Genomic DNA, 7,978 nt, shown 5'->3' on the forward strand with positions numbered 1-7,978 from the left:
TTTAGCTACTTTCTTAAAGGTCTTTCCACGCCCTCTTCTGCTTTGGTTAGTTCCCTGGGTACTCTCCCTCATATACAGCACTCACCACCTCTTCACAGCACTTAGCATCATTTCTAATTACATATTTGATTTGGTGTTGCTCAATAAGACTGCAGGTTGTAGAAGTCTGTAAAACACATGTTCATCCACTGTCCCATAATCCTACTCTTTTCAGGTCAGCCAAGGGCTCTTGTCACACCTGTGAGCCATTGCATCCAGGCTTCCTCAGCACTGCTCTAAACAAGAGGAGGCAAACTGGCAATCTAGAGGGTACAATGGCCCAGAGAGGTGTTTAGTTTGGCTAACACAGTTTTTTAAAATGGAGACATTCACACTAAAGTCTATATTTCTAGCCTCTATTGAAATAACAAAAGGGCTGGCCATTTCTGACTTACATGATAACACCACATGTCTGGAAACTAGAGTGAGAAAAGAGATAGGCCAAAAACGTATGAGCCTGGACATCCCTCTAAGGAGATGGTTCAGAGCTACAATGAATTTACAAAAGGTCCATGACCCAAAAAGAGATTAAGAGCCTTGAAACAGCCCCTCTTCCTTCCCCAACATTTTATCATCTTCTAAGTGTTTTGCCCTCTGCTCGCCCCACATCTGTAGTTTGGCAAAGGTCCGAATTTCACTCCTTTAATCTCTTTTCAGTCACTCCCTCCAGCCCTTAATCACTTTTATGACTCTTTCCTAAAAGCCTCCAATTTGTCCAAATCCAACTGTGAAGTCCTGCATTTCTTTTCCTTGGAAAGATGTAACACAGTTTAGAATTACTAAGCAAGGGTTCACCTAAAAGCTTTTAGAAGAAATATCCAAGATTTGACATGTTAAATCAATTTTGACATGCAGCTGCTCAATTCAGAAAGGAAAATGCAGGGCATTCCAGAGAACGGGAGGCACTGCGATATTGCATAGAGATACTTCCTTTGCCGGATTGTGTACTGAACTGACAGGCAAAATGGGTCAAGAGAGATTTGCTCCATTAGCCATCTTGAATATCCTGAAAACAGAAGAAGAATGGAAACTACCCATAGTTCAGAAACATGACTACCATCATTTCTGACTATACACACACACACTCAAAACACCACACACACACACACACACACACACACACACACAGGCCCATGTGGATAAATTTGCAATCAGTCAATCAGCCAAACCTGCCCTACTCAATCTTGAAGCTTCTTGTAGTCACATCGAAGCATCATACAAGGCTGGGCACGGTGGCTCATGCCTGTAAACCCAGCACTTTGGGAGGCCAAGATGAGTGGATCACCTGTGGTTAGGAGTTTGAGACCAGCCTGGCCAACATGGTGAAACCCTGTCTGTACTAAAAATACAAAAATTAGCCAGGCGTGGTGGCACTCGTCTGTAATCCCAGATACTCCGGAGGCTGCAGGGGGAGAATCACTTCAACCTGGAAGGTGGAGGCTGCAGTGAACTGAGACTGTGCCATTGCACTCTAGCCTGGGTGACAGGGAGAGACCCTGTCTCCAAAACACACACACACACACACACACACACACACACACACACACATACACAAACAAACCCTCAAACAAAGCATCACACAGTATGATCTGACTGGAGGTAGTCACAATACATAAATAAATTCCTATCAGATGAGAATTCATTTAAATTCCTCTCAAAGCTTTTCAAGAGGCAGAAAAGCCTGTCCTTCAGCAATACCCTCCCCCGGATTAATGACTTGGGTTACCCTGTTTATCACAAATTAAGGTAACTTCGTAGTTGGATTGATAATAGCTCTTCCTCCTCAAATTGCTTCACCATGGGGTTTCTGCTTCATTTTTTGTTTTGTTTTTGCTTTCTTTTGAACATGTAGAGTCTGGGGCCACATATCAACCCCCAAACCTCTTGGAAGCAGAGTAGGCATCAGGGCCTTGGGCAAAGCAAGGCTCAAAGAGAATCTGAGTCAATGCTCTGGGAACCGCTGAGAAGTTGGGGTTCTGCTTCCCTGCCCTGGAGTCTCAGACCGTGTGGAAGGAGCCCTTCATCTGACCATCCCCAGCAATCCTACTGGAGGGATGAGGCCTCAGGAGGGTGCCCGTATTTGTGATACAATTCCAGAACTTTCCATGTGTGCACCTTGAGTTTCTTGTGCCCTACCTGACAGTGTTGTGAAGAAATAAAAGATAAAAATAATTTATAGAAGATTCTACAGTGTCTGAAATATGTTCCAGCAGGTAAGCACAAGGGTCTTCTAATCCCACAGCTACCAGCCCTAAAGTCTCCAATGCCTATTGTTTGTTACTATCGGAATTTTCCTGGAGTTGCTTTTCCTTCACACATCCTTGGGGTTGTTAATATTTGGAGTCTCTGAGGAGTGGTCTCTAACAGCCATAATTCAGCCAAGACTGTCTAAACTGAGAGGGTCTTTAAGATCTAGGGGTTCTCTTTACTGGGCTTTCCAAATGACCCCTAACCTGATTTTAATACTTATCTACAAAAATGCCTCCAAAGGCTCCCACTGCTCCTCAGACAAATGCAAACTCCTTTCACACAGCCTGGTGTGGCCCGGCCCTGCTGCCTACCTCCCATCTTGCCACTGCCATTCTCCCTCATCCACACGGCCTTCTTTCTGAGGTTCACATTTGCCACGCTCCATCCTTCTGCAGAGCCTCTGGATACGGCATTCCCCCCTCTCCTCGACAGTGCCCCTTCCTCCCTTTCACTTGCTCTTAACTCTTAGTCTTCCTTTCTATCTCAGTGTATGCACCACTCAGCCTGGAGAACCTGGCCTCTCTCACCAAGATTAACTCCACCTAATAAAGGTTCACAGCACAGTCCATTCTTCATTCTCCCATGAGCATGCCACATCATTGCAATTTTGCATGTGCTTGTATAATGACATGATTAATATCTGTCCCTTGCACTGGATATTAAGCTCTGTGAGGATAGGACCGTGTCTGTTTTTGTTCACTCATATCATCATTGGTACAGAAGGGGTTTAATGAATATCAGATGGACATACAGATGGAGGCATGAATACGCCATCTCAGCAGAACTGTCTTCTTCCCTGCCCTAGCTTGCATAACTTATCCTCTCCAGTTTTCACCTCTGGCCACATGTTTCCTCTGCCCAGAAGTTCCTTTCCCCCAACTGTCACCTGCTGTTTCTTCAGAGGTCTGCCTCCCCTACTACAAGGAACAAACCTTGTGCACCTTCCTGGATTCCTTAAAGCATTGCCTTTATTTCTCTTTCTTTTGATTGGCACCCTCTTTTCCACTGGGTCACCACTCTGTTTTGCATTGACCAGAATGCAACACCATGGAGCTTCCTGAGAAGTCTCTGATGGGTGGAGGATGCCAACTTCAAGTGAAGTAGCATTAGCGGCTCACGGGACAAAATTTTGCTGATGTTAAAAGCGAGAAGAGAGGGAGGCTGGCAGATACATCCACCTCTCTTTCTCTCTTCTATGGGCTGTTTCAACATGTGGCCCCTCCTTGTGATCCTCCTGCATTAGTTGCAGAAGAGACAGATGTGGTTCTTCAGGCTTGCCGGAAGGCATCAGTCAGCACAATAAAGTATCCCAGTGCATTCACTGTATCTGCCCCTGTCTCACTTCTCTTTTCCCTCACTCTCACCCCTTGGCTGTGTCTTCCGAATAAACTGTTAGCATCTTAATCTTTTTCTCAGACTCTGCTCTCTTGAGCATCCAGGCAGATATCCTGTGATATCCCAGGTCCCCTCAAGAGCACAACTGCATTTATCGTCCAAGCACGCAATCCAGTAGTTTGAGAAGGGTTTCTCTCTAAATATCCTGTGAAAGGATGAAGCTATTGGAAACTTGGCCTGGACTAACAGAAGGAAACTCATAATGCCTCTGCTTGAATCTGTTCTAATCAGAACCCACCATCAGTAGCACTGATTTTAATTCTGAGAAGTCTAATTTAAAACTGTTTCTCAACATTTTCAAAGGACAGACCACTTAAAGAATCTGATGGAGGCTATGAACCCCTCTTCCCAGAAAAAATGCACATATGCATCTGTTACTGTCAGTTTAAGGGGTTCTCAGGACCTCTGAAGCTCCATTTGTAGATTTCGTATTAGGAAACACAATCAATGGGCAGTGACAAGTAGAGCAGTTGACACCAGGTTTCATAGGGAAAAGCGGAAAGAACAAATTCAATACAAATCGGGGTGGAAGACGTGAAAGTTTGTGTATTTGAAGGCATGTCAAGTGGAAAAGCCATTAAATGTTTGTTCCTATAGTATCTCCTCTTCTGGGGGTGACTTCTCTAATTTCCACAGAAAGGTTTTGCTGTCCTAGCCTCAGGAATATGCTGTAATTCTTACTTATAAAATACTACTAGTCTTGGCCGGGCACCATGGCTCACGCTTGTAATCCCAGCACTTTGGGAAGCCGAGGCAGGTGGATCACTTGACCCCAGGGGTTCAAAACCAATGGGGCCAACATGGTGAAACCTCACCTCTACTAAAAATACAAAAATTAGCCAGGTGTGGTGGTGGGTGCCTGTAATCCCAGCTACTTGGGAGGCTAAGGCAGAAGAATCCCAGCTACTTGAGAGGCTAAGGCAGGAGCCCAGGAGTTTAAAACCAGTGGGGCCAACATGGTGAAACCTCGTTTCTACTAAAAATTAAAAAAATAGCCAGGTGTGGTAGTGGGTGCCTGTAATCCCAGCTACTTGGGAGGCTAAGGCAGGAGGTGGAAAGCGCAGTGAGCCAAGATCACGCCACTGCACTCCAGCCTGGGTGACGGGGCAGGCTCTGTCTTAAAAAAGAAAAAAAACAACACATACACAAAAAAACAAAAACGAAAAAACAAAACAAAACAAAACCTAGCCTTTCATCTAAAGGGCCAGATAGAGGTTCCACTTTGGAAAGAAATGTCAAAAAAGGCAGTGCCCAAAGACCCCACCCCCATTCTTGTTCTCTTTCTTCTTCACAAAAGTCATTCTGAGCTCGTGGGCCATACAGAAACTGGCAGGAGGCTGGCTTCAGGCCATAGTTTGCCATCCTCTGCATTAAGCTGAAGCCACTGATGAACCAGTCCATCTCCCCCATCATACTACAAGCTCCTCTGAGGCAGAAGTCATCATTTATTTTGCCCTGGGGCCCCAGTTCTAACACAGTGATGAGTACACAGTCGAAGGTTAATACATGTATGTTAGATGAAAGAATCTGCCACAAAGACCTCCCTTATCATGCAGTTTGAACTGATCTCATCTCATCTCGCAGGACCTGCTGACCACATTTATCCAATTATGCTGAGTGCTGCGGCTGTCCACTGACTTGAGAGGCTTAAAAAAAAAAAAAAAAAAACAGAGAATCTTTTCTTTGCCAATTTTCAGGTTGTTTTTTCAGTTTCTGATGTGAAAAGCATAAAATAACCACTCACTACTTATTTCCATAGCTAGCCTTTTAAAAGTAATATCCAAAGTGGGGATGATGCCAAGAAATCTGTTAAATATTCTTGCGCAGCTGTTCACATCTTAGCATTTAATCAGTTATAATTGCAATTTAAAAACAATTAAATTCTGTGGGGGTTATTTACTGCATCTCCTGGTGATTCTGTCTTTATGCTTCTCAGAAGAGACAATTGTAAGGAGAGATCTGCTGCGATTGATAAGACAAGTTATTGTCACCCATAGCTAATTTCCCTTGTCATTGTTTTAGGGTGACGGAGGTGTGACGATTTTGTTGTTGTTGTTGTTTTGCATCACATGTTACAATTTTAGAACACAAATTTCTAAACTTTTCAAATGGTATAGTCAAAACATGGTATAGATCTGTAGTTTTCGCTCACATCCTCAGCATAGGAAGACCAAGAAGAACTGCCATTTCTCACCAAAGGTCCCTGCCCAGATCATAAACTCATTGTCTTAAAGTTGGAACCAAAATTTACACACAATGAGCCAAGAAGCTGAGATGGAAAAACAAAGGGGAATTAGAGTGTGCTAATGGTCTCATCTTATATAAATAGAAACTACCTATTAAGTTAAACTTTCCTGGGAAATAAGTGGATTTATGCATCTTTTTAAAAGTGTAGTCCATACATGTAATATCATAGATGGGATCATGGGGGAAATAATGGACAAAAGGAAAAGATCTAAGGAAATCTGAATAAATATGGATGTTAACTAATAATAATGTATCATTATTGTCTCATTAATTGTGAAAAATGTATCATACTGATGGAAGATGTGAATAATACCAGAAACTGAGTGTGGGGTATATGTGAACTCTTTGTACTATCTTTTTTACTTCTCCATACATCTATAACTATTCTAAAGTAAAAAGTTTATTAATTTCTAAAACTAAGGGTATTCCCTAAAGAATACAATTAAGATATGTAGCTTGTAATCAGATGAAAAAGGAAAAAGTCGATTTAAAAATATTTAGTTCAAGAGGGCAGGAAACCAGGTGTAGTGCCATGCCCTTGTAGTCCCAGCTGCTCGGGGGGCTAAGAAGGGAGGATCACTTGAGACCAGGAGTTTAAGGCTAGCCTGGGCAAAATAGTGAGACCCTGTCTCTAAAATTAAAACATTTATTTTAAAAAAAACAGGAAATAAGAAAAAGTTGTCTATGAGGGGAGAGGTTGATAAGCATTATATACAACACACACAAAAGAAAGTGGCAAAAGCAAGGTTTGCATTTTAAGGATGCAGTATCTCCTGTCCTGTTCCCCTAATGTAATATTTGGCTGGCACTCTCCAATTTCCTTCTCATTCAAAACTTCTTTCACTCATATCCCAGACCCCTTACCAGTGATCTGCGATTCAATCAACCAATGAACAAATATTAACTGAGCCCCTGGTGTAAGATCCTCAGTAAATGTTACATCACCCCATTCCTGGAAAAAAGCAAGGCAGCTGCCCCATGGGTCTTCCTCAGGAGCACCTCCCAAGCCCGGTGCAGTGCTGGCTGCACCCGGCTGGCACTCAATACACATTTGTCCAGATTGTCTCCCCGCGATGGGTCTGCACCCTGGCTGAGTGATGAAATCACCCGGGGAACTTTCAATAAAAGCCAATGCCCAGAGTCACGCCAAACAAGATTCCAATTTAACTCGTCTTAAGTGAACTTGGCCAGAACACCAGTATTTTTTAAAAGCTGAGCAGAAGTTTTTAATACACAACAGGGTTTCTTATACAGGAATCCATAAGGTAAGTGATAGCAGACTAAGTCTCGATGTTATCAGTTAACGATTATAACAGTACAGATGTGAGAGTTCTAAATTAGTACTTTCGTCTCTCCAGCAGCTACCAACTCACTGTGCAGACAAGACTGGAGTCACGCACCTGCAAACCAGGGAACACCAAAGACTGCCAACAAGCCACCAGAAGCTGGAAAGAGGAGAAGAAAGATTTCTCTATAGATCTTAGAGGAAGCATGGCCTTGCTGACATCTTGATTTCAGACTTCTAACACCCAGCACTATAAGAAAATAAATTTCTATTGTTCTGAACCATCCAGATTGTATTACTTTCTTACAGCTGACCTAGGAAATTAAAATTAATACAGCTTCCAATTAGGTATGGGGGGTAAAAGAAGAATAAGATAAAACTTCATAATCCAGAGAATAACTTAAGATGGCCGAATAGGAACAGCTCCAGTCTCCAATTCCCAGCGCGAGCGACACAGAACACCGGTGATTTCTGCATTTTCAACTGAGGTACTGGGGTCATCTCACTAGGGAGTGCTGGACAATCGGTGCTGGTCAGCTGCTGCAGCCCGACCAGCGAGAGCTGAAGCAGGGCGAGGCATTGCCTCACCTGGGAAGCGCAAGGGGGAAGAGAATCCCTTTTCCTAGCCAGGGGAACTGAGACACACAGCACCTGGAAAATCGGGTATTCCCACCCCAATACTGCGCTTTAAGCAAACGGGCACACCAGGAGATTATACCCACACCTGGCCAGGAGGGTCCCACGGCCACAGAGCCTCCCTCA

The 7,978-nt window shown here is 43.6% G+C and overlaps 1 protein-coding gene across 4 annotated transcripts in view; it reads right to left on the reverse strand.

Moving 5' to 3' along the window:
• The window catches only part of LYPD6B (LY6/PLAUR domain containing 6B), a 139,060-nt gene that overhangs the window by 67,665 nt on the left and 63,417 nt on the right, over positions 1-7,978 (reverse strand). Inside the window, exon 1 of one of the 4 annotated variants that reach the window (XM_017879094.1) lies at positions 7,332-7,349. The exons of the other annotated variants lie outside the window; for them this stretch is intronic. The gene's annotated coding sequence lies outside the window, so the exon portion shown is untranslated. Of the gene's footprint in view, positions 1-7,331; positions 7,350-7,978 lie in introns of those variants that run through there. 4 annotated transcript variants of the gene reach the window in all.

This window comes from Rhinopithecus bieti, unplaced genomic scaffold (genome assembly GCF_001698545.2).
Source record: "Rhinopithecus bieti isolate Rb0 unplaced genomic scaffold, ASM169854v2 scaffold_11587, whole genome shotgun sequence".
Lineage (NCBI taxonomy): Eukaryota > Metazoa > Chordata > Mammalia > Primates > Cercopithecidae > Rhinopithecus > Rhinopithecus bieti.